The following is a 27,936-nucleotide window of genomic DNA, read 5'->3' on the forward strand; positions in this document are numbered from 1 at the left end:
TTTTTTTTTAAGTTGGACTCTGAAGGTTGGGTCCCTACTTATTAGGATAGGATACTGGATCCTTTGAATGTTTTAAATGAGTTCTGGTTTGGCTGTATATGAGAACTATTTCCCATTTACCCATTTTTGCATTTTAACATCCAGAAGGCAAAAATGGGTTGCCAAGGAGCCGTAAGAGATGTGTTTGAGACAAACAGAGCAGAGACCTAAGTGAGAGGCACAGGAAGGGAGGCTGTTGAAAAACCAGACATACGGAGGGGCAGTTTCTACAGTGTCTGTGGCTTAGCCCATTTGGACCAGTGCCCTCTGGCTGTGGCCAGCAAAGGCCTCCATGTAGTCTGCATTGGAGGACAGGCAGCGTAGAGCACAAGGTACCGCTGATAACTTTGTATCTGGAAATGATTAATACTCCGTCTTGGAGAGCAGCTTAGAGTACTGCCATTCTGCTCAGCTCCTAAAGAGCATGGGTGGTTTCAACTGGACCTTGGAGAACATGAACAAACCGAGTAGGTAGGGTTTGCACACTTTGGCTCCCCAAAAAATCCATCAAAGCATTTTATAGACTGTGAAGTCCATAAAGATGGTTAGGTCTGCATTGTTCATTCCAACATTCATTCCACAGTTACTTTCTGAGTGGCTTCCATGGGCAAGGCACTGTGCTAAGAGAGGGTAGGAGGGAAGACACAAGACGAAGCAGGAACTGCATGTGCAAAGGCCCTGAGTCTGCAAGGAGTGTGGCAAGTAGGACAGACCTTAAGAATGCCATTGTGGGAGACAGCCAAGAAGGGAAATCCTTCAGAGCAGAGGAAAGAGAATGAGCAGGGACAGGTAGGCCATCTCATGCACAGTGAGATCACACTGAAGAGTTTTCAGTGTCCAGCAGCGATAAGTTCAACCAGCTTTGTTTCCAAAATATCATTCTAGCTGTACCATGAAGAGATCGGAGGGTAAACTGAGGCTTGTGGTAAAAGCCAGCGAATTAAGAGACAAATTCACCCATCACACCAGGAGCTAATTGAGTTTGGACTAGGGAAGAGCTACTCAAACCCTAGCTTTCAGCCCAGCAGTATCACTGTACCTGGGAGCTTTAGAAATGCAAATTCCCAGGCTCAAACCTACTGCATCAGAATTGCTAGGAGGGGCCCAGGAATCTGATCTTCAGGTGGTTTTTGTAACTCTCAAGTTTGAGAAACACTAGACCAGGGCAATAGTGGCCCTGAGAAATGTTGCATGAAGTTGTATTTTGAAAAAGTGAGTAATTGGACTGATAAGAAATGATGAGCACATTTCGATAAATCTATATTATAGAATATTATGACACTATTAAGAATTAGATGATGTATACACATACAGAAAGATACTTTTGATGTACTATTACAAGAAAAAGGAAAATGCTGAAGAAAAAGTATAACGGTTTATTAAAAATAGTTAGACGTGCCTCTAGTCCACATGTGTATATATTTCTATGTTTATGTAAGAATATAAAAAGCTATAGAATACCATATATCAAAATGTTAACATCAGTTCCCTAGTGGGCAGGAAGTGGAGAAGGACTGAAAGTGATTATTTACATTTTTAAATATAGTTTTTCTTTTTTTGTGAAAAACAAGCATTTTTATAAATACTTTTATAACTTAAAAGTTTTGCAATTATACAAGTATATAAATATACTCCTCGATAATTCAAGTGCAACTAATACAGCAGTCATGCATACAGTGGGTGAGAGGCCCTAGCAGAAAGCACACTGGCCTAGGAATCGAGAGATTTACCTTCTAAATTGGGCTCTGCCCTGACTCCCGGCTGCTTCCCTTCCTTGGGCCACTGTGGAATGAGACAACTGTGCTAAAGCTGGACTTCCATACTTGTCCCTCATTACCATATTTTAAGTTATTTGTCTTTATGGTTCCTGGGTTTAGAGAAATGATCCCTAAACTAAGCTTATTATACACTCAGGCCTCTCTTTCCATATTGGTCAGTAAAATGTCAAATTTCTGTTGGGCTTTTTAGACTACCAAAATTCAACCGAGTCCCTTTTTGCAGGGATCACTGAAAAAGAGGATATCTATCTAGGGCATTTTTCAGTCAACAGCATAAACACTCCTGATGCTATGATTTTTCTTAGAACTTCCTGTGAGGAGTGTGGCCCCTGGCACAGACAAAACAGAACATCACCAGGCTTCATGTGCTATGCTCACCCAGGCATGACCAACATGACAAAGGCCTGCAGAGGTGCCTAGCTGTCCCTAGAGCATCAATGTCAGGGGGTCGGGGTGGGGGGAGGGGAGAGAGGCCTTTGAGTGCAAGCAGCATTCTAGGCTCAAAAGAGCCAACTTTGCTGATTCAAAAAAAATTTTTTTTTCAAAAACGCCTGTGGGTAAATTTGAGTTGCCCACAGCTCCCCAGGGGCATCTCTAACTTGCTGTCGAGCCATTTCTGTGGATTTCAGTCAAATTCTAATTTTAGTCTTCATTAAACATGGGTAATTCCCCAGCCGGTCCCTGCCTCACCTCATACACAGAGTACATTGGCAATATAGGTCACTGAGACTTCGAAAGCACTCCCACATCAAAGAGAAACCTTTTCATTATAGGTATTAACTTTATAAATAAGGATGAACTTTAAATTTTTTTCCAAAGCCGTGCGGCAGGTATGAAGAGAGTTGGCATCCTCCTTGTGAACAAGTGGGTGAGTGTGGTTTGTTCTGGAGGTAATTGTTCACGAGGTTTGTGTCCGGGGAGGTGGTATGGCATGAAGAGGTACCTGCACCTGTCCCTCCATTTTGACTGGTATTTATTTAGACTAGTAAGATGGGACACAACTGGAGTGTGTAATGTTGTAAAAATTCACACAGGCAAATTCATGCACGTGCACACACACATCTACCCATTATGGACAGAGCCATGTCTACAGACAACAAACTGCATAAAACAACATTTGATGCCTTTCTTAGCTTGTAAACACTGTATTTCTTATCATAGCTGTATCAGTTAATATCTTTTGATCTGAAAGTAACTAAAACAAAAGCATGGCTTAAATCCTAAGGATATGTAATATTCCACCAAACAGTCCAAAGGTGTTGACTCAAATACTAGCTGAATAGCCTCACCATCACGAGGTGGCTGCTGTGGCACCAGACATCACTTCCTCGAACGAGAGTATTCATATGACATGACAAGTCTCAATTGTCGCATTGGGCATCAGAAATGTTTTCTTCCCTGTTCATACATTTGCATACATAGTTCCCGGCACCTTAACAAAGGCTCCTCCTTTTCTGTGCTCAGTTAACCCCTGCCCATTTCTGAGGACGTAACACAAATGTCAGCTCTTTAAAGACCTTCTTGTCCACCCTGGAGTAGTCTACCCTGTCTGTCTCATTTTGTTCCCTACCATCAAAGCTTTCCTCATTTCTCCATGTAAGTGTGTGTTTACCTGCTTTCCTCGGGACATTGTGAGCTGGATGAGGCAGGAACTGTGGTTTGTTGGTCTCTGGATGTCCTGTGCTTTACCCAGGGTCTGTCCTTCTGTGTCTGCTGACTGAATGAACAACAAAAGAGAATTGTCCAAGTGCCATCCTAAGTTCAAAAAAACCAAATCCCTATGCATGTAGTGTGGATTCAACGAGAGAAACCGGGACCTGCCTTTACCAAGGCACAGGTGGGGAGGTCCGTCCTGCAGATGGGCACTGCAGGGACCTCATCTAGAATATTAGAGAATGTCTCCTACCTGCCAGACTCCAAGAGATCAACACATTCTTTAGGCTCTAAAGATTATGACGGGACTTCAGAGAGGCTATTAAAAGAACACGGGCACAGCTACCCTACACTCTGGGGTTGTGGTGGGGTGTAGGTGACCATCAGGGTAGACAGAGAAGGAGGTTTAATCTTTTTCTCCATTGGCACCCCCTGGTCAGTTTCCAAGAAACGGCCTGGTTCTACTGCTGGGGCAAGGACACATCTGCAGTGGCAGCAGGCCCAGGGAGTTGGAGACCTTCCCACAGGGTGGCTGGCTCAGGGCCTAGTGGCTATTGGCAAGTCAAGAGGAACAGGGTGGGAAAAGCCATTTTCCCCTCCTCCCTCCTGGCCTCACAATGCTGCAAAGGCCAAGACCAGGCAAGCAAACAGAATCCAACTCTCTGAGAGATCAGGGGGCCAGGCTGGCCCGGGGCTGCAGTCGGCTTCAGGGCAGCCACAAAACCCTGGGGTATGAGAGGTGTGGCTTCCAATCCAACCCATTGCAGAGGGGAGCAGGTGAGAAGATGCCACAGAATGACCACATCTTCTCAGTCCCAAAGGGACAGCCTTGGGGCAGAGCCAAACCCTGTGTGTTTGAATCCTACCTCTGCCATGTAGGAGCTACAGAGCCTTGGGGGATTTATTAACCTCGCTGCACCTCGGTTTTTTCATCACTAAAACTGGGATAATAATACCTGCCATGTTAGGTTGTTATAAAGATTAAATGAGTTAATATCCTTAAGTGCTTACAAGAATGCCTGGCACATAGGGCATGCTATCTATGTAAAATATAAACAATGAAGTGAGGTAATTCACTAAAACACCAGGGAACAGATAAGCCTAGATCTTCCAGTTTACCTGGACTTCGGATGTTAGGCCCTGTCCACACAGCACAAGATGAAGGGGAGAGTTGGAAGCCACCACTAGTTAACCTGGTTAATTAAACCAGGTCAGGAACGCTATGCACCAAGCATGCTACATCAGTGCCTGAATCATTGTTATCATAGTTTTCGTAATATTGATGGTACCTTGTTCCATAATACAGTTGAAAACAAATCAGATCTTATACATGAGCTGGAGCTCAAAGGGTGCACTATTTGAATTGTATTGCCATGGACTGGGTAGAAGGGAAACAGTTTTTGTGTCAAAGAGTCACAGAATGGAGGGTATGAGGATGACCAGACTCAGACCAAATGTGAGATCGAGACTTTAACAGTCCCAGGATCTAAAACTCTGGAGAGAAGACACGTCTCCAATGATGAGATGCATCGAAAGGGGGAAAGAACATGGTCTTCTTCTCAAAATATAAAATTAAACCATTTACTGTCTTGATGGTTTGATCAGCATCTGTTCCTTTTACAGAAAGCACATTTTGCACTGGGGCTTTGTCCAAGTATTCAAATGTGTGTTGCTCCAATATTCTCCACCCCCTCGCCTACCAGTCCTGGAGTTAATATTGTTTATGGGCTGCTAGTTTCCTTTGATTATTTTTATTGATGCTTGGTGCTTAAGAATCAGCAGATTGATGGCACCCCTGGAGCCAGACAAACTCTGGGCAGATGCTAACCTGAGTCCCTTTCCCTGCTGAGAGCACCCAGACCCTGGAACGCCCGAGGCAAGTCCATGGTGCCATGCTGAGCAGTCAGAGAGCCAGCCATTGTTGGGAGACATTGGGGGCATTAAGGAAAACCACATGCCAAGCCACAACTGTCATTGCTTCCATCATTCCCCACATGTAAGGCTGCTCCCTCCACTCCCTGACTCTCCAGATACTTCTCTGATGCCGCTGCATGTGTGGTTCCCTTGGCCCAGGGTAATCTTTGCACATCTCTTCCTAGGGAATAATCATACTGAAAGACTCTGCTCCAATTGCACCTTGATCAGGAAAACTTGTCTGAATTCTCACTCTGCGTACTGGGAGAACCCTAAGCTGGCCTCTATTTTAACCCACAGACAAAGCCTCCTACTTATTTGAAGTTTTGCACGTAGACTCAGATCCTCAGAACAACCTTTCTTCATCTCTGCATGTCCTTCTAAGCACTGTTCCTTGTATAAAAAAAATGAATAAACAATTTTTACATGCCTAAAGCAACATAGGTGTGTAAATCTTAACCATTACAAAGTGTATCAGTTTCCTATGGCTGTTGTAGCAAGCAAAGTGCCACAAACTCCATGATTTAAAAACAACATACATTTGTTATCTTACAGTTCTGGAGGTCAAAGTCTGAAATGGGTCTTATGGGGATAAAAGGACTGTATTCCTTCTAAAAGTTCTAGGGGAGAATTTGTTATCTTTTCCAACTCCTAGAAGGTCATGCACATTCATTGACTCATGCCCCACCTGCCTCCACTTCAAAGCCAGTAGCACAGCATAGCATCTTTAAATCTTTCTCTCCCCCATCTCTCTCATGCACACCTGCTTCCACTGCCCAACTTTTTTTTTTTTTTTTTACACAGAGTCTTGCTCTGCAGCCCAGGCTGGAGTGCAATGGCATGATCTTGGTTCAATACAACCTCTGCTTGCCTCCCAGATTCAAGTGATTTTCCTGCCTCAGCCTCCCAAGCAGCTGGGATTAACTGACATGCGCCACCACACCTGGCTAATTTTTGCGCTTTTAGTAGAGACAGGGTTTCACCATGTTGGTCAGGGTGGTCTCGAACTCCTGACCTCAAGTGATCTGCCTGCCTCAGTCTCCCAAAATGCTGGGATTACAGGCATGACCACTACGCCCAGCCACACAACTCCTTTGCTGACTCTGACCCTCCTGCCTCCCTCTAAAGACCCTCGTGATTATATCTCAGATAACCCAGAATAATGTCCCCATCTCAAGTTCCTTGATCCCATCTGCCAAGTCCCTTTTGCCATATAAGATAACATATTCACTGGTTCAGGGAATTAGGACATGAACACCTGTGGGGCCATAATTCTGTCTAAAACATGAAGGGAGCATGAGACTGTGATAAAGCACTGATGCAGTAGTCGGAGGGACCTGGGCCCTAGTTCCCACGCTGTTACTTCCTCCTGTGTGATCCTGGGTAAACTGCTTAACCTCTCTGAGCATAATTTTGTCTATGGAAGCTTATGGGGTTACTTAGGGATATAAAAAGATTTATAGTCAACAGAAAAGCACTTTTAAATACTGGGATACAAAACAAGTGCAGGATCTTGTTTCAGATACTTTTTCTTTTTTAGGGATCTTCCAGCTAGACAGCTCTTTAAATTGACTCGAAGTGAGACAGGATAGAAAAACACACCACATTATTTAGAACATTACAAAAGCCACTATGTCATAAAATTAAGGGATATGACCAGTTAGGCACTCAAAGGTAAATTCATAGCTGAGTATTTTTTAAAAGCTTATGTATGAGAGCCCTTAATGGATACCAAGCGTTATCATATTTGATTCTCAAAACTACCCTACTGTTATAACTCATTTATACTTAGGAAAATAGAGGTCTTAGAAATGTTAAACAGACACCAGAAGTAGTAGAAATAAATCTAATTTAAATCAAGGCTTCATAGTGCAAAACCTGTGTTCCTCAATCACTATTTATCCTGGCTATCATAGCTTTTTCAGGGAGGCATCCAGTTTTGTTGATTTTCTTTTTATCTAATGTAGCCAAAACTTACATTATTCCCATAGTCCCTTCTTACAATTTATGGGCACACCAGCCTGATTTATGAGGGCACACATCTCCATGGTTTTTGTAGATCTGCCTCTAGGTTGCCAGAACTTCATTTGGCCATGGTCATGGTAAAAGTTCTCCCTGCATACAACCTTTAACCAGTGATTGGCAGGGTATAGGATATAAATGTCCCCAACTCCCCACCCCTTGAATGGGAAAATTTGGAGCTTTTGTTCACACCACTTCCCAGAGTTTCCATTCAGGATTTAGCTTGAGTTGCCCCACTGTAGCAGTTGGCTTAATACCTCACCTCTTACTGGCTGCCTGCCCTCCCCTGTACAGGTGCTGGGCCTTTGGTTGGGTCTGCTTCTAGGATGGGGAACTCAAATAAGACATGTAGATATGACAACCAAGAAAGTTATAGTGGTTCCCAACACAGGAAAGGAAAAATGAAACAAAACACAACCCCATAAGTGAATTAAAAATAAAATAGCATTTAAAATGGTGGACTAAAATTGACATAAAACCAAAAAATGTGGACAACAATCTTGATATGCTTTTCCTAGAACACCAAGTAAAAAAAACAAATGTTGAGAGGGAAATTCATAGATAGGAAAAACACATGGCAAAGTTCCAACTCCAACATATGGATAACCGGTGTTGCAGGAAACCAAAACAAATAAACGAAAGTAAAATGGGAGCTACAATGAAGCTGAATAATTTATTCTGAAAGTGAAAAGGCAGGCAACATTAACACAAGAAGTAATACCTAGATATAACCTCTTTTATCGCTGTTTTTTTTTAATTCAAAAACAGAAGACTACTAAGAGTATTTAGGCAGAAAACTCAGATTACCTATAAAAAGAGAGAATGCATGCTGGCCTTCCAACAATATATCCCAGAAGAAAACTGAATAACATCCACATTAATGGGGTTTTAAAGGAGGAAAAAAAATGGCTACCCTGTGAATATTATACCCAGCCAAATAGACAGGCACACCTGAAAATGATTCAGTGATAGATACATAGTGACACATAAATTGTAACATGCATTTTAGATTTTAGGGGAGAAAATTACTAAAATATTAGTAAAATGGAAAACCAAAATCTCTACATTCTTAATTCTGCTTTGATTAAAGTCAGATTTAAAAGATAATCTCATAGGTAACTTTTGAAAGATTCTCAGATTTTGATTATTGATACAAAGCTGTGAGAATATAACGCCCTGGGCAAAACATTATTACATATAAATTATTTATACTGCATACATCATATAAATAAGGGTAAAAGATAGGGAATACTCAGATGCTTTTAAACCTACTAAGATAAAAATATTAGCCAGTGTAGTAAAAGCTCTTTCTTGTCAGTATGTTTTTAATCTTTCAAAAATTGAATTCTGACAAGTTTGTTCATTTGAAGCTCTAATGTCAGATTCTACATTAAGTTTAAACTTTAATTGTTTGTTATATAATTTTAAAATTGAGACAACTTTTTTATAATGGACAATTTTTATTTGCTCATTGTACTTTTGTTCTAGGAAACTGGATTTTAATTTACTCAAACATAACCATGAATATACTGAAGTTGTTATAATTATCTCAACCAATATAAAAACAGTTCCTATCTCATGAAGTTATGAAATAAAACCAACAGAAAACACCTCTCCTCCACTTTGTACAAATTATGATTCAAGCGAAACTCAGTGGTGACTACAACGGACACATTTTTAAATAGCACTGTGTCATGACTTTTTCCCCTCAATATGCAGAATACATGGACAAGAGATAAATCAAAACAAAGAACTCAAACATTAGCACAGTGTATAAAATGATTGGTGGTGAATATTAAAAACTTCTCCATGATGATAAAGTACAAATACAATAATATGAAAATAACCATGGAAAGATATAGCACATACAAAATCACAGTCCTATACAGAGTAAAAATAAAATCCAGATTCTGCACATTACCTTCTTAAAATATAAATATATATATAATATAGAAACTATAATATATATATATATCCATTACTACATAACAATCCATGGTTTAAATCGACCATGGTGTATTCTGACTGATGACCCCATGGGATGCCTGAATGGCTCTGTCAGTCTGGGCTGCCGGAACTGATCTCCTTGGCCAGACTGGCTCATGCATCTGTGGTTGGCGGGCAGTTCATCTGGGCCTGGCAGTCATGGACAACCTCACTTACCAGTCTGGTGGCTGACTCGTCATCCTCTAAGCCCATTGGGTGATAGGGCTACATGTCCCTCAGCAGCCTGCAGCGTCACCCATACTTGTTTACATGATGTCTGCAGGTTTCCGAAAGACAGCAGAAGCACACGAATCCTCACACTGCCATTGTCACTCCACCTTATGCCATTGGCAAAGTAAGTGTCAAAACTGCCACAGACACCAGATTCCATCTCCTACAGGAGGAGCTGCAAAGCCGTATTGCAAAGGATACAGACACAAGCAAGGGGAAAGAACTGAGAACTTTTTCCACCGATTTTTGCAATCAACCTACCATGGTTAGGTAGAGGATAATGGGAGGAAGTAAAATGTTGCCATCTTTTTGATCTTGATATAAAAATTATATTATTGGTATGGAATTATATTGACGACATAGTCTAAATTCAAAAAAGTACACTATAAAACATTGCAGTCTCCTATCTGCAAATTAAAAATATATAAAGAACTCATAAGTAAATAATAAAAGGATCAATACACTTAATTTAAAAAGCCAGGCATGGTGGCTCATGCCTGTAATCCCAGTAGTTTTGGAGGCAAAGGCAAGGGGATCATGAGGTCAGAAGATCGAGACCATCCTGACCAACATGGTGAAACCCCGTCTCTACTAAAATATAAAAAATTAACCTAGCATGGTGGCGGAGCTCCTGTAATCCCAGCTACTCAGGAGGCTGAGGCAGGGCATTCACTTGAACCTGGGAGGCAGAGACTGCAGTGAGCCAAGATCGTGCCACTGTAACCCAGCCTGCTGACATAGCGAGGCTCTGTCTAAAAAAAAAAAAAAAAAAAAAAAAAAAGTGACATGAGGCAATTCATGAAAGCAGACATGTAATTGCTTAATCTAAAAAAATGTTCAACCTCATTAACAACCAAATGGCCACTTAAAATGCATATATGTGCATACACACATGTAGAAGTGTACATATGCATGCACATATATATTTACACAATTTTTATAAAAAACATACATATATGAATGTATGCTAAACACATTGAAAGGATGCAGTTTTAGTCTACAGCCATATCATGTTGAATGCACCCCATCTTGTCTGAAAAGATGCAGTTTTGCCTTCCAAATTTGCAGACCTTTTCTTAAAATGATGATACTTGCTGTCCTAGGAGTAAAGTTACTCTTACATACAACTAGTGAGAATATAGTTTGTATTAAGTTTTCTGGATGCCAATTTGTCAACCTGCATCAAAAGCTTCAGAAATCAGTATGTTGTCTGGCAAAGCATGCTAGGAAAAAAAATCAGCTATCTATAACAATTTAGCTACGGGTTTTTTAGAATGTCATATATAATAGTAAAACACTGCAAAGAACCTAAGGATCAACTGAAGGGAGTGAATTAAGCAAAGTACAACATATCCACGTAATAGAAAGCTTTTTGATCATTAAAATTATGTCGGGGATTAAGTGATAGATAGGTTTATTATATAATAGTTGGGAAAAAAAATCCACTATTTGTCAGGTGATCTTTTTGGGTAAATGTGTACACCAACTGTGAAAAACACAAATACTAAGAGGTAAATAAAAAACTACACTTTTAAATTTTTTATTTTGCTTTTATTTTCCTGTTTTTCTAAAATTATTTTGTAATGCTATAATAAAATATAGTTAATGTTGCAGCATGTTGGTGAAATATTTGCAGCAAATATGAGAAAGGAGGGCTCAGCATCTGCCACATAGAAAGACTCTTATGAAAATAAGTATTTGGCAAATAACATGAACACATAAAACTATAGAAACTAATAACAAAACAATCTATTTTAACAGTGAGGAAATATAAGCAAATTTGCTAAGTATGGTTAAAAGAATGTGTATACTTTTTTGGTGGAATTATAAATGTGTACAACCCTTCCAAGAAGGAACTGCACATGATTCAGGAGTCTCTAAACATAAGCCATAAAGCTGTAAAGTATTAGAGGAAAGTATGAGAGAATATGTTAATGATCTTAAGATAGTCTTTCTGAGCAAGACAAAAATAAATGCTAAAACGGAGATACTGACACGCAAGTCAAAATCAAAATTATATGGCAATAGAACCCCTAGCTAAGTTAAAAGGCAATCAAAAGATTGTGAGGCAGGATGAGCCTTCCAGCTATAGCTGAACAAGGAGATCAACAAATCATTTCCCCAAGAGCAACTCTACATCTGGACAAAATTGACAAAGTCAACCAATTCAGTGCTCTGGAAATCACCAAAGGTATACAGCTATCTGAGAAGTATGTGTACCTGTGAAACTGCTGGGCTTTAGATAAGAGGAGGACTGCAGAATCCACCATGATCACCCCACCACCATTACTACCAGCAGCAGCACTACTACTGTCACGACTGCTACCACTGTCACCAGCAGCAACACCACTACCACCACCACCACCACCACTACCACCACCACCACCATCACTAGATTATTGCCCCTCTAACAGTTATATTGGCAGAGACTCTACCTAGTGGGGGATAGACCAGCAGCTTCTCTGCCACAGTTCAAGGAGCAATGCCCAAGCCAGGTGGCGTCATCAATAATGATCATGGAGGTGAGGAGGGCCACTTGTTCCACCTGTCTGAGGTTACGATGTTTTGGGAGCAGTGTATTCCTGGGTGAAATCTGCCCACATACACAGTGAGGACTGGCGACAACACAATATGGTATATCCCAACACTGGAATACTATTCAACAGTAAAAAGAACTGCAGTCCTGATATTAAATAATGCTACAACATAGATGAACCTAACAACCATGATGCTAAGTGGAAGAAGCCAGACAGAAAAGATTACATATTATCTGATTCTATTTCATATGAAATACCCAAAGAAGGCAAACTGATAGAGACAGAAACAGATTAGTGGCTGCCTAGGGCTAGGGGTGGGAGCACGGATAAACTGAAAATGGGCACAAGGGAAATTTCTGGGTTGGTGGAAAAGGTCCAGAACTGTATTGTGACAATGGATGCACAACTCTATAAATTTACCCCCAAAAAATCCCTGAATTGTGTATTTAAAATGGTTGAATTTTATGGTAATTATACCTCAATATAATTGTCTAAATAAAAGAGATAGGAAGACAATATATGTGTATCTGTCACAAAAAGAGTGATATTGTTAAAACATAGGTCAGACCAGGTGCAGTGGCTCATGCCAGCACTTTGGAATGCTGAGGCAGGCATATCACTTGAGGTCAGGATTTTGAGACTAGCCTGGGCAACATGGTGAAACCCCATTTCTACTAAAAATACAAAAATTAGTCAGGCATGGTGGCACACATCTATAATCCCAGCTACTCCGTGGGGCCTGAGGCAGGTCAATCACTTGAACCTGGGAGGCGGAGGTTGCACTGAGCCGAGATTGCGCCATTGCACTCCAGCCTGGACGACAGAGCAAGAGTCCATCTCAAAAAAATAAATAAAATAAATAAAACATAGGTCAACAACTCAAAAGACTGGACTAAGCAGATAAACAGGCAGTGTACAAAAGAACTACAGATATCCGTCTACATTTAACAGGTATCCAATCCACCCAGAAACCAGGGGAATGCAAGTGAAAACAGTGAGATATCATGACCTCTTTCCAGCAAGCTGACAAGAGAATGGTTGTTTCCATTTTTCAGATTAGAAACAGAGGCTCAGAGTGTTTCAATAATTTGTCCAAGTTCATTCCTTCAGTCCTTAAGTGAAAGTGCTCTATTACTAACTTATAATCTTGCCTCCCTGATCTTTGTTACTGTTACCTTAAACCAACATATACAGGTATAGTAAGAATATCGAGATGCTACAGATCAGGATGGGCTGGGCCAGGCTCACTTAGTTCAGTAATGCGCTCTGCCAGGAATTTGTATTATTCCTATTAAGATCTAATGGCCCATCAGGGCCCGTTATAGATTTTTTGTTTTTCTCTTTATGGGTAGATATTGAGATTTCATTAATGCCAATTTATCACCAGAACCCTAAGTCTAAGTAGTGTCGCTGTGGTTTGTTGTAGAAGCGGCAGGCAGTCTGTGAGTGCCTTGTGAGGTATAGTTTTAGGAGATTTTGCCCAAGCCACAGCTGCTACTCTATTTCAGATCATCTGGGAATCAGACATCATTGGCTATCGCCCCAGCCACATAACTCACATAACCTTGCGTCCCTGAGCAGGCCACTTCACCTCATCTCTCTTGTGCCTCAATCTCCACTTTTGTAAAAAGGGCCGCTCCAATCTTGCTGAACTTAGAATCAGAGGAGAGACTGGATGTGAATAAGCTTAGGAAAATATAACACTGAAACAGTCTTCACTCACCCTATCTCCAACCCCACAACAACAGGCACAGATAAGATACCTTGAGTTGGGTTTTAAAGGTCTTGGTGAGCTATATTAATCTCGGTTTCAAACAACAAACCCCAAGCCACCCAGCTAACAAAAACACACTATAATCAAAATGAAAGGCAAAGGCCTCTTACCTGCACAAAAGCCTCTATCCCAGGTTTGTGTTCCCTGGATTTTGGGTGCCTCCAAGGCTTCCCACAGCCTCCTAAAGATCTGGGAAGGAAGGGCAAGTGGCCAGCTTACCATCTTCCTATGACCAGGGCAATCAGCAGATATGGGGATGCTGAACACGGATCACCTGGACACCAGATGCTCAGCAGTTCAAGGCTCCACCAGGTGATGCTGATGTGCCCTAAACTACGAAGTGTAGAAGGTCTCAAACTTAAATGTGTGGCAGAACCACCTGGGGAGCTACTAAAGAACAGAGGCCCAGGGTCTTCGAAACAGAATAGTACCAGGTTCTATTCGAAACAGAATAGCGCCAGGTTCTCCACATGATCATAATAGGAGCCAAGAGCGAAAACCGACAGGTGAGGAGCTGTCCAGGGGTGGAGCATTCACTCTTCTGGGGAAGGTGCGCCTTGAGGTAAGGGATGTCACCTGTGCAGTACCTGGCATGCAGCAGGTATTGAGTAAGTGATAATTTTATCTTATTTACATGGCACGAGGGGAAAGAGAAGGCTATTTGGGGCACTTTAGGACTGCAGGAAAGGCTCACAGAGACGCCTCTCTGCATTGGCTTTGGTAAACTATGACTAGTTCCCGTATCTTCCCAATCTCATGGTAGAACCAACTGTGGAAACCAGCAATTTAACAATATCCCTGATGAGAACAGTTGCACGGGGGCTGGAAGAAGTAGAAAGGGAGGGATTATTTACTAGGAATTCCCACCTGCAAAATCTTGCCCTGAGACCATCTCGAGGAATTTGTAATGAAATCTTCAAAAACCAAGGATGAGCGAAAAACAGGGTTTGAATGAGTAGAGTGCAAACCTTTCTATCATTTTCAGGGCTTCCCCATCATAATACCTGTTAATATTTAAAAATAAAATGGGATAAGATAACATAAAAAATTATTCATTCACTTGCTCTTTCATTCATTCATTGAGAGCATGGTGGTTGACGGTCTGGAGTCTGGGATTAGGCTGCCTGATTCTGCCACTTCCAGTTACGCATTTGCATCGCTTATTCTCTTTGTTCTCAGTTTTCTGCTCCATAAAGTAGGGGTGATAACACCAACTCCTGGAGAATTTGGGTGGATTTAACGAGTTGCGAAAGTATCCGAACACTGTCAGGCGCGTAGTATACACCTATACATCCTAGCTATTATCACTTAGTTTTTCATAAGCAATGGCCCTGTGCTACATGCTGAGAAGGTAGAAATGATGCCCTCAAGGGGCTTCCAGGCAGGTACAGGAGATGGACAGGTGAGCCAATGACTGTGGTTCAGTGTGGCTGGGCCCAGAACAATGACAGGAAATAAAGAGAGAGGGGATGCAGAAGCTGGTACTGGAGCCAGATGGCTCTAGGGAGAAATAGAGAGGGGATGCAGAAGCTGGTACTGGAGCCAGATGGCTCTAGGGAGTTATTTGGTGGGGAAAATGGGGGTATCTCAGCAACTCCCCTGGATGTTAAAGAGGCTGGGAGGCTGAGCACAGCGGTTCACGCCTGTAATCCCAGCACTTTTGGAGACCGAAGTGGGTGGATCACGAGGTCAGGAGATCAAGAACAGCCTGACATGAACATGGTGAAACCCCGTTTCTACTAAAATTATAAAAATTAGCCAAGGCGTGGTGGTGTGTGCCTGTAATCCCAACTACTCAGGAGGCTGAGGCAAGAGAATCACTGGAACCGGTGAGGCAGAGTTGCAGTGAGCCAAGATCGCACCACTGCACTCAAACCTGGGTGAGAGAGCCAGACTCTGTCTCAAAAAAAAAAAAAAAAAAAGAAAGAAAGAAAAAAGAGGCTGGGAAACCACTGGCTTAGGAGCAGAAAATGAGTAACAGAAGGATAGGAAGGAACTGCCGGTGGAAGAGAGACATGAAGGGCTGTTAGGGGAAGGGAAAGGGACAATGTGGCCTGGTGGGACTTTGAGTTGCCTCCTGGATGTCCTCACCACCAAGCTAAGTTGCAGTTCTTCACCTGTGTTGTTAATTTCTACTGATTCTTCTGAACTTTTCCTTCAACGATCTCATCCCAGTTTGTAATGAGGGGTTACAAATGATTACTTGTGTGTGTTGATGTGTTTGTCATCTGACCCTCCAAATGTTAGGCTCTAGGAAGGTAAGAACTTTTTCTGCTTCTCCATCACTGGGAGCTTGGCACTCAGCACATACCTGGCACATAGTAGCAGCTCAATAAATGTGTTGCATAATGAATTAATTGGGTAGCTGTCCATCATTGGGTGTGGAGAGTTCAGATGCATCTGAGAATTTGTTTAATTAGAATTACAGCCTTCTTCCTCCAAACCATTCTCAAATTCAGGCCTCAGATTGCTTGCCTTCCTGAGGATTTTTCCACCATTCTCCATCTTTTTGACACTAGTGTTTCTGCAAAATCAGTTATCTGAGTGTCTGCCCAGGCCTCACAGGCCAGATCTTAGTCAAGCCCATCGCCGAACTCCAACTTCCAAGGTGGTGCTTGGGGCACAGTTCAAATCTAAATTTTATTGGCGAATCTGTTGGTTAAGTTTGAGGCAAGGCAGAAATAAAAAGCACACAGCTCTCTTGTCAACAAATTTTATCCCCAAGATCATGAAAAACACGGACTGTACATGAAAAACTCATTTAAAAAAATGAAAAGCCTCTATTGATATAAGGACTCAAAATATGCATTTCCAAACACAATGAAATCCATATTTCATCTGGACTGTGAACAATCCCAAGAACATGTTAAATAATGCCATGAATGACACAGCTTCAACAGATTGTTGGGGAATAAGAATATGGACTTTTAAAGGGATTTCAGATCAGGAATTGTGGGCTCAGATGTTAATGTCACTTGCTCAAAATAAAAGGCACAGGTACCAATAGCCACAATGGAACACAGCATTGTTACTAAACTCTAACTTAATGCTCCCACTTGCCAAAGTCAAAAACCAACTCTCTCATTCATCCATTCAACAAAATTTTTCATGTGCATCTTCTATTTGCCAGGCACTGTTCTTCAAGTTCTAGGAATATGGCAGTGAGCCAAACTGACAAAAACTCTTGAATTTATGAAGCTTATATACTCCTGGAGGAGACACCCAGTAAACGAGTAACTTTGTAATATTTTGGATGTTGAATAGTGCTCCAAAATAAAGCAGAGCAAGAAGAGAGAGAATGTTGGAGATGGGGGGAAGGGGGTGGCGCTGTCTTAAATAGGGTGGACAGAGCCACCCTCACAGAAAATGCAGTGTTTGATTAAAGATTAGAGGGAGGTGAGAGATTGAGCCACATGGATTTCTGGGGGAAGAACACTCCGGGGCCTAGGGGATGAAGTATGCTGAGTTTCTGAGGTGGGAATGGGCTGTGTGTGTAACAAACAGCAAAGAGCGGTGGCAGCAAAAGACTGAGGGAAATAAGGAGAGAGAAGTGGCAATGAGTAGGGATGCGGGAGTGAGGAAGGGGAGGCTGGCAGAGCAGAGGGCTTTTCAGTCTTAGGTAAAGACTAAATCTCTCTGTTAAACACAAAAGTTTATAAGAGTTTGAGAAGCATAACATACCAAAATGAAACTTTCATCTCATAGAATCAGAAAGATAGTTCTAAGATGGCTAATAAACGAGCAGGGTGTCAAATGCCTTCAGATGTAATTTAACACCACCTAAAGTTATTGGCATACGAGCAAGGGTCGCATTGCCACATGTTGGAAATACACCACAACGCTATTCCTGTTCCCTCTTTTTCCCCTGACCTCAAATACAGGTACAGGTATATGCTTCTTTCACTGGAAATGACCGAAATCGACATTTCCAGATAGTAAATGGCTCCACTGTTATTTTTAGGGCTTGGACAGCTGAAGCCACTGAACTCAAAAGTGTCCCTTGATCAAAGAATCCTACAAGGATTCCTCAGCCCTGAGAGCAGTGTCTCTATTAGGATTATGCCTGAATTAAAAGACAGAACCATTTCTAACTGAGGGCACTCTGATTTTGAAGTGTGCCTTAATAAATGATCCATTTGTCTATGAACCAGAGCCGGAGAATGACAAGGAAACCTGCAACTATTCCCAAATGGAGAGCTTTGTACAAGATAATCAGGGGAGAGGAAGCATTTGAACGAACACTCTGCATCTGCCTTTGAGCAAATCATGGCACAAAAGAGAAATGTTTTTCTCTCCTGAAGCATTTGTCAAGACTGTGGTCATTTTTTCAGAAGTAAAAAATGTCCAAGTCCTGAAATCATGCGTGTGCATGTGGGGGTGAGGGTGTGTGTGTGTGCAAGAGCACAAACTTTTACATGAACTCAGTGCAAACTCCCATGTGACGTGTAAGTCAGCATGCATCAGGTGCCTACACAGTGTCAAGTGCATAGAGGTTAATGGCACATGTTTTTCCTCTCTAATTACCACAAGGAGAGCAAAAGCAAGAGGAGGAAGAAGAGGGGGAAGGGGAGAGAAGGAAGGGGGGAGGAGGAGGAGGGGAGGGGGAGGGGGAGGGGTAGAAGGAGGAAGAGAAGGAAGAAAGATGGAGGAAGAGGAAAAGGAGAAAATGAGGAGGAAGAAGGAAGAAGAAGAGAAAGAGGAAAGGAAGGGTAGGGGCCAGGGGAAAAGTGATGAGGAAGAAGAGAAGGAAAGATGGAGGAAGGAGAATGAGAAGAAGAGAGAGAAGGAGGAGGAGGAGGGACAGAGGGAGGAGAAAGAGAAGGAAGAGAAGGAGGGAGAGAGACAGGAGAGGAGGGAGGGAGGGAGGAGGAGGATGGAGAGAAAGAGGAGGAAGAGGGAGAAAAGATGAGGGAAGAAGGAGGCGACCAAGAAGAGGGGAGAAGCCACCTCATTCTCCTCATGTGCAAAATGGAAATAACAATGGCATCTTCTTCACACGATAATTGTGAGAATTCATTGGTTGGCATACCTAGTGATTGGCCCATAAGAAGCTTCAAATAAATATGTTTCATTCTTTCCCTCCTTGCTCTTTATCAAGCTAACGCCAGCTCACTTTTTTATGTCTTCCTCAGGAAAGCCTTCCCTGACCTCACCCAGATCACCTCAGTGTTCCCCACTTCACTCTGGTGAAGCACCCAGGTGTGGACAGGGCTGGTTCCTTCTGGAGGCTCCAGTAAAGAATCCTTTGCTCACTTTTTCTGATGTGGGGTGGCCACCTGCCTTCCCTGGCTGTGGCTGTATCACTCCAATCTCTGCTTCCACCAGCACTTTGCCTTGTCCTCATCTATAGACAAATGTCCCTCTCCCTTCATCTATAAAAGCATTTTTGGCTACATTTAGGGGCCATCCATATAACTTGACATCATCTCCCCATATCAAGATTCTTAATTTAATCATGCCTGCAAAGTCCCTCTTGCCAAAGAAGGTAACATTCACAGGTTCTGTATGTGAAGATAATAAACATCTCTGAGGGCCATTATTCAGCCTATTCCACTCATGTTCTATGAGTTTGGAATGTTTTTAGGTATAAGCAACAGAAAACCTGGCCAATCCCAACTAATTGTTTCACATAAAAATAAATCTGGAAGTAGGTAACGTTGGTTTTACGTAATCATATCAACAAGGGAACCTCTGTAATTCTCTTGACTCTACCCTTCTGGTCACAAAATGACACCTGTTGCTGTAAACAGTGTCAACCTCAAAGGCAAGAAGTGGTGCAAGGGTGACACCAACCTCATCTTTTTATGTTTTATTAGGAAAGCTAAAGGTTTCCCAGATACCCTCCCAGAAAATGTGCCTCATGTTCCATTGACCAAAACTGGACCTTGGTTACATGGACCTAGTCTCTGGCATTGCATTTCCACTTTTTTTTTTTTTCTATTGGTTCCTGTAAAGAGTCACTAAATCTAATCCTCACTCAAAAGAAAGAACGTAGACCCCACTTTCTGAATGGACAAGTATCAAAAATTTTGCAGACGTATTTTAAAGCACCATATTTACAGATTGTTTTTTGCTTTGATAATGTCCTTTTTTCATTACTTGTACTAACTAGGAGCATGTAATATACCTTGTTATGGTGGCAATGGTAGGTAGAATTAACAGCTGTCCTGTTTTAGCACTCAGGAAGCTCCAGTAACTCTGCAAAATACTTTACTTTATTATTTCATTCAATCCTAACAACAACCTTATAAGCCTGGTATTTACCTGGTAACAGATTGGTGATTGTTTACCCCCCCAGTAACCAGCCCTATGGGAGAAGCATAATCCTTGCTCCTCGGCTGTGGGGTTGGTTGTCCATGTAGCTTACTTTGGCCAATGAAATGTTAGCAGGATTGACAAAGGGCTGGATGAATGCTTCGTTTGTTGAGCTCATGCTTTTGCCCCCTCTGCCATTGCCACGAGAGGGGCACGCTTCAGCTAGCCTGCTCCTCCAAGAGGATGAGGGGCATGTGGAGCAGCTGCCTCCCAGCACCCTGCAGTCACATGGGGGAGTCAGCCAAGACCTGCAGGCATCTGACACACAGATGCTTGAGAATTTTTTTTAAGTGAGTTTTGTTTGAAGCCACTAAATTTAGGGAGGTTTTTACAAAGCAATGATTATACATTACAAGCATCATCTCCATTTTACAGATGTGGAAACAGAGGCTTGAAGAGGTAGACAATTTGCTCAAGGTAACCCAGCTGTTAAGTGGCAAGGACAGGATTAACACCCAAATCTAGCTACATTTCATACCCATTATCTTAGTTATTATGAAATTCTACTTGCTGTTGAATCAATTTTTGAGGTTTAAATCATTCTCCCTACAGCTTCCGCCTTTTCCTTTATATTAGAGAACAATATCCTAGTAACAGACTAACAAAATTACAGAAAAAGTCAATAAGGGCCTCTTAGACCAAGAAAAAAAATAAAAATATAAAACAGAGTCACATAGCTCAAGTCCTTTCTGACAAAGCCCCATCAGTCTGACAGAGCAAACGCAGAAAGGATTTAAATTTTAATTTCACTGTAAGGGTTTCTTTGGCTCAGAAACAACTCATCTCCCTTTAATTTATCAGAAGATACAGGCCTGTAATAAAATAAGACAAAAATCTTCCAAAGTGTAAAATGCATCTACTCTCAGAAGGTTTCCAAATTGTATATTAGTTTGCATTGAATTTATTTTCCTGATTAGATTGCCTTTTAGCTACACCAGACCTAAAGGGATATGATGCCAGAATCACCAGGCAATTTTGCAAAGAAATCCAACAGTCCAAAATGAAAGACTGTGTGCTCTCTCACTCCAGGACTTCACAGTGAAGTCTGTTTGTTTGTTTGTTTGTTTGTTTGTTTGTTTGTTTGTTGAGATGGAGTCTCACTCTGTTGCCCAGGCTGGAGTGCAGTGACGTGACCTCAGCTCACTGCAACCTCCGCCTCCGGGATTCAAGTGATTCTCCTGCCTCAGCCTCCTGAGTAGCCGGGATTACAGGCACACACCACCACGCTCAGCTAATTTTTTTATTTTTAGTAGAGATGGGGTTTCATCTCTTTGGCCAGGCTGGTCTCGAACTCCTGCCCTCAAGTGATACACCCGCCTCGCCTCCCAAAGTTCTGGGATTACAGGCATGAGCCACCATGCCCGGCCTCACAGTGAATGTTTTTACCAAGTGATAGAGGTTGGACCTCCTCACCAAGGTCAGGAGAAGGAAAGAAGCCTGGTGTGGGTGACACAGCTACTATGAGTCACCTGCATGCCAGATGTGTTCAGTGCCTGTGTGCTTGAGGTATCTAAATTTTACCATCATTATGTGAGATATATCTTGTTCCATTTTTACAAATGAGAAAACAGAGATTTGAAGAGTTTTAAGGAAACTTACACAGGAGTTACTCAACTAGTAAGGACAAAAACTAACATTTGAGGCCGGGCGTGGTGGCTCATGCCTGTAATCCCAGCACTTTGGGAGGCCGAGGCAGGCAGATCACCCAAGGTCGGGAGTTCAAGACCAGCCTGACCAATATGGAGAAACCTTGTCTCTACTAAAAATATAAAATTAGTTGGGTGTGGTGGTGCATGCCTGTGATCCCAGCTACTTGGGGGGCTGAGGCAGGAGAATCACTTGAACCTGCGAGGCGGAGGTTGTGGTGAGCCGAGATCACACCATTGCACTCTAGCCTGGGCAACAAGAGCAAAACTCCATCACAAAAAAAAAAGAGAGAATATTAAAAGAATATTTGAGAATTTTTTCTAATCATGTGTTATATGTGGCTTTTCATTAAAATATTCTAATTCACTTGTAGAAATAAAATTATAATTTCTGAGTCAAACTTCTGTTGAAGTTTTAGGATTGGTGAATAGGAGATTCTATGATATAGGAAGCTTTTAACTACAAGTATGAAAAACATATTAATAGTGCATTAAATAATGAGATGTGTCTATCTAATATAACAGAGTCCAGAAGTGTGGTAGCTCCAGGGCTGGTTGACTCACGGTCAGGGACTGCACACAGCATCAGTACCACCACTCTTGTGCCCTTGGCAGACATTATCCATCAACCACAATCTTCTTTCTGTTCAACCCAAACTCATCTTCAGAATCTTTCTTAACTAGAGGCTTTAAGAAGCTATTAACAACCAAGTGGAACTAGCAAGCCATGCTAAAGCTATTCTTTTCTGATTCAGACTCCTTCTTGCCCAGTGAATCAATAACTGGGAAGCACCTGCCATGCCTTCAGCTCTCCTGACAACAAAAGTGATTGGAAACACAAGACAAGCAGAGCAAATTGCCCCTCCCCTGAATAGACTGAAATCTTGCTGGAGAAACAAAATATAGATACATGAAACAATGAAGGAACTTATTTTAAAACTGCACTAGGGCAGATAATAAAGAACAAATCGTTTACATCATTGGTAAAGAGATACACTCTAAAGGGATAATTTAGGGGTTACCCAGTTTGGTTTGGTTTGGTTTGGTTTGGTTTTGGTTTTTGACCTGGGTCTTGCAACATTCTTATTAGGAATACCTCTACTTCCCACTAGGATATGTCTTGCATTGATTTCACTTTACTATTCTATTCATAACCTATCTGCTCAAAGCTAGAAAACTTCTGACAATATACAGGCTTTTTCTTTAATAGAAAAAAATGTAATTTGTGGAATATTCTTTTTGCTCAGCCATTAATAGGACAATATTGATGTTTACTGTGTTGTAGCTTTTTTTTTTTTTCCAGAATTCCCCTCTGGCCATGATGACAAAGATAATTTTAAGTGTACTGTATATTTGTTGTTTATATTCCTCCCCAAAGGTAATTCTTCTAACATATTTAATTTTGTACAATGTGTTTTAAATAATTTCTGCTCTCTTCCTCCAGGTGCTTCATAAGTTAGATAAAAACTTGATTCATGGTCTTTATTTCAGGTCTCAGGTTTTGCACTTTGCATCAAATTTTGTTAAAGAGACAACTCCTCGCATTGGAATTTGAAAACACCACTCAGTGAAATCTCAACTGTGCCGCAGTATTTTAAAATAAGATGTGTATGTGATGATGTTTAACAAGAGAAAGAGCTCATTTAAGGAGACTTGGAAATGATCATTTTCTTGGGTATCTGATACAGTTAATTCTCAGCAAAGGGGCAAAGCAGAAGTCCTCCAACATTCAGAGACAGGAGAGAAGATTCCCAGGGAAAGGCAAGGCTGGATCTGGAATTATGGGCAAATTCAGAAAACTCAAAATTAATGGCAGAGTGAAAAATTCAGTCATCATAAATTCTCAGACTCGTGTGGCCAAAAATCACTCCTGTGACCTACAGAACCTTATACATCCTCGGCACCCACCATCGCTGCACAAACATTACCTTTATAGGGCTGTTGCTCCCCAGCCCTCCCCTGTATCCTTGCTCCAGTTGGCATATGCCCCACCCACCCCATCTACTTGCTCTGATGTTGCCCAGTCTTTAGTTTTGATTTATAACATAATAAGAAATTGCAAGTCATTGATTTTTCTATTTTCACAACTTAAGCTTTAAAATTCTTTGGACATTTCATAATTTTCTAAATTTAAAATTGTTTTTTTCCTAATAGTACTCCATATGAATTTGGCCAATAAAGGCAAGTAACATAAAGAGCTTTAGGAAATCCTGATAGGACATCATTTTATCACAATGAATAAAATAGAACAGGTTTCCATTAAATGTTAACAAAAAGACTTTTTTCTTATTATAAAATCAAGACATGCTCATTGCAATAAACTCAGACAGCATTCAAAAGTATAAGGAGGAATTTCAAAGTCATCTTCACTCTCCCAGAATAACCACTGTTAACATATTAGGATGTATCAACAGAGACCCTTTCACGTGCACGCACCCACATGTGTGTGCATTTTCAGTAAAATGGGATGAAGCATATATAGTTCCTTGCTTTTTTCCACTCAATAATATACCATGGGCACTTTTTTTCTATGTCAGTAAGCATAGATTTTAATAATTGTATTAAATGCTGCACAATATTCTACCATATTGATGTACCAAAATGTACTTTTCTAGCCTTATGTGATTGATCGTATAGAGCAATTCCAATATTTCAATATTATAAACCAGCCTGCTATGAGCATACACCTGGCATCCTTACCCAATTGTGGCCTAGATGATTTTTGCAAAATCACAATAAGAGTTCTGCAATTCTGCCTGTTAATATCCTTTCATGGTCACCATTCTCTCTGGATATTATGGGTGACAGTGCCTGATGCAGACCCAGTAGGTGTGAATGCAGGGTGACTAAAGGAGAAACATTCCTACACACCACCTTGGCTGAGGATGTCAAGAACAATAGGATTAGAGCCTTTTAGGACTTCTTCAAGTGTTTATACAAAACACTCCCCAGGGCTGCAGAAATACCTGGGAGACTAAAGGGTGGGAAGCTGAAAATCTACCCTGCCGTGATAAAGGTAGCTCAGAGAACGACTATTATTGGTTTCTATTAATGTGACTGACTTCTAAGCTGTCAGGAGGCAAACTTGCATTTTGGAGCAAATGAATAAATGTGTTTTAGATGCACTACTAACAAAGGGACCAGCTTACTTTAAATTCTCCCCAGAAACAAAACAAATAAAGTCTCAGAATCATCACTTTCGATGCCATCTCAGAGACCACCTGGAGAAACCTCACTGTCCCTCAGCAGTTCCCTGGATTGCCGTTCAGAAGCCACCACAACCAGGAACAGCCACCGCCCGAGAACAGCTTCATCCATTATCCGATGCTGCCTCCTTCTGCCGGCCATTAGCAGGTGAACCTCTTCTTCCCCCGAAGGAGAACTGTTGCTGACTTCCAGTGTGTGTAGCCACGGTTTTAGGAGTGTGGCTGCAGGGGCTGATGGAGCTCAGCAGCCATGACCACTCCCTGTTAGGGAAAAACTTCAAAGCTATGGCGCTGGCTTTTCTCCTTATGATGAATGGGCAGCATGGCAGTGTGTTTTGTTATACCAACACCATCATAAACAGCTTTAATAATTGCCTCAACCTCTCCGAAATCAGTTGTTTCTACAATTAATGACTGATTTCACAGGGCATTAACCATCCCCAGCAATAGTTCATTAACTGCTGGCCAGTGGGAATAAGCTATTGTTGGATGATTCTAATGCTGCCTTCAGAAGATTTGCCAATGGTGAGCAGGGACATGTGCCCAGAGGAAAATAACAATGAAGGCAGCTTTTCTGAGCACCTGGAGTCACAGCACAGGGTGGTGGATGTCAGCAAGATACTTGTAATATCTCAGCTCCAGCCTTAAACTGTGGCAAGAAAGCCAAGAAGGAAGAGAACAGAGCTGGGAGCTAATCCAGAGAGGATGGTGCTGTCCACTGCAGATGGTCTAGAGTCTGCCCTATCTCCAAGCTCCTGTGATAAGGTAAGGTGGGGATCCATGGAGGATGACAGCAGGAGGTTTGGACAATGAATGAGCAAAGGGGAAAGTGATATCTGATTGTAAAGACCAATAGCCCTCTCCCTAGCACAGGACTTCAGCTTCATGAGAGCTGGTAGCAGGCCTTCTTATCCTCAGCAAAGCATCTCCAAGGCCTAGACCAGTGCTGTCATGTGATAAGGGCTCAATAAATATTTGTTGAATGAGGCCTAGGCACGGTGGATCACACCTATAATCCCAGCACTTTGGGAGCCCAAGGCAGGTGGATCACTTGAGGTCAGGAGTTCGAGACCAGCCTGGCCAACATGGCAAAACCCCGTCTCTACTAAAAATACAAAACTTAGACAGTCGTGGTGGTGTGTGCCTATAATCCCAGCTAGTTGGAAAGCTGAGGCACGAGAATCACTGGAATCCAGGAGGCAGAGGTTGCAATGATGCAGTGAGCTGAGATCGTGCCCCTACATTTCAGCCTGGGTAACAGAGCAAGACCCATCTCAAAATATACATACATACATATATATACACAATATTATATATAATTTATATAATATATATTATAATTATAATATATAATTATATGTACTTATATATACTTGTATATTTATATAATATATACATATTATATAATATTACATATAATATATAGTATGTTTATTTATATATATATATATTTATTGTTGAATGAATGGAGAAACTAGAGACAGAGAGAAGTTAAAGACCAGAGCAAGAAATCTTGGTTCAGAACAGAAACTAAGACCTGAAGGGAAAAAAATAGAGACAAACCCCTATTTCTGAAGAAGGCCAAAAGGAGACCTAGAATAGGCCCGAGTTACGGATCATCTGCCTTTGAGGTTAAACTTTCTAAGGGCTCTATGCTCAGTCAAGATCAACGTGGAAATCAGACAAGCTCAGAGACGGCTCATACAATGCATCTCCAGGAAAGCAGGACTGGGAAGATAACTGTTTATTCCCCAAGTGGTGTGTGCTCTGAGATGGCGAACAAGGCCACCATCTTGGTCCCTGGAATGACTCCTTTGACCTCATCATAAACTCTTCTCTTTCCTCTGCTTTCCACCGCACACATTGCGATTTTTCCCACCCTTGGGCCTCTGCACACACTGCTCTCTCTGGATCTCGTGTGTTTCCCTCTCCTTTTGGTTCAATCCATCCCTACCCATCCCTCAGGCCTGGCTCCATCATGCTGCCACAGAGAAACCTCCCGACCACTGGATGTGCTCCCAGCACCAGGCATCCCTTCTGCTCCGTTGCAGTCTGTCAGTGCCCTGTTGCTGTTTGGTCAAGACTCATCCCCCAAGGCTGTAAACTTCAGATACCCACAGGCATCACATTCATCATTGTCTCCCCAGCGCCTAACACAGTGCCTGGAATGCAGTGGGTTTTCAATACGTATTTTTTAAATGAATAAATGCTGATGAATGAGGTCCTTTATTTTCCAGTGGGCAAGTAGATCAAAATAAATGAACTGGAGGAATGTGTCAAGTCCTCCAGCAATGAGATGTCTTCACAGTGCACACCTTTGACCATCTTGGGGAATGCAAAGCAGAGGAAACAACAGCAATGATCAAAGCAAATTATGGGCAGAACTGGCCCATTCTCCTCCTGTGTGTTTTCCTTTGCCTACTCAGGCTAAAACAGCACATTTCCTGGGAGGCTGGGTATCTTTACAGATGAATTCACCACTTTCAAGCATTTGACAAGGGTTGACTTGTTCTCATCTAAGTTGACACCCTGATGCTGGATCTCATGGGTCTCTGGCCTAAAAAATACATTGGAAACATCTCAAACCCTTCTGAAAGTTAAATTGGAATCCATCGACCTAATCTCTATCATGGGCATTATAAATCATTTTTAAGATTAGTGTATTTTTGTTTTTGTTTTTGTTTGTGCCTCTTAAAAATAGAAACAAGAAGAAATATGCCCCAGGGAAGGCTCACACGGCTGACCGGGATCATTGGAGCTTTGTCATCGGAGGCTCCGCTCGGGGATGAAGGGGCTGGGATTAGGGGAAAAACCAGCAAATGAGCTCAGAAAGGC

The 27,936-nt window shown here is 41.8% G+C and overlaps 1 long non-coding RNA gene across 1 annotated transcript in view; it reads right to left on the reverse strand.

The window, feature by feature from the left end:
- Positions 1–27,936, reverse strand: part of LOC106995095 (uncharacterized) — a 397,441-nt gene that overhangs the window by 180,640 nt on the left and 188,865 nt on the right. The window contains exon 4 of the long non-coding RNA XR_013412222.1: positions 3,430–3,534. This is a non-coding gene — a long non-coding RNA (uncharacterized LOC106995095). The remainder of the gene's footprint in view (positions 1–3,429; positions 3,535–27,936) is intronic.

This window comes from Macaca mulatta, chromosome 20 (assembly GCF_049350105.2).
Source record: "Macaca mulatta isolate MMU2019108-1 chromosome 20, T2T-MMU8v2.0, whole genome shotgun sequence".
Taxonomy (NCBI): domain Eukaryota; kingdom Metazoa; phylum Chordata; class Mammalia; order Primates; family Cercopithecidae; genus Macaca; species Macaca mulatta.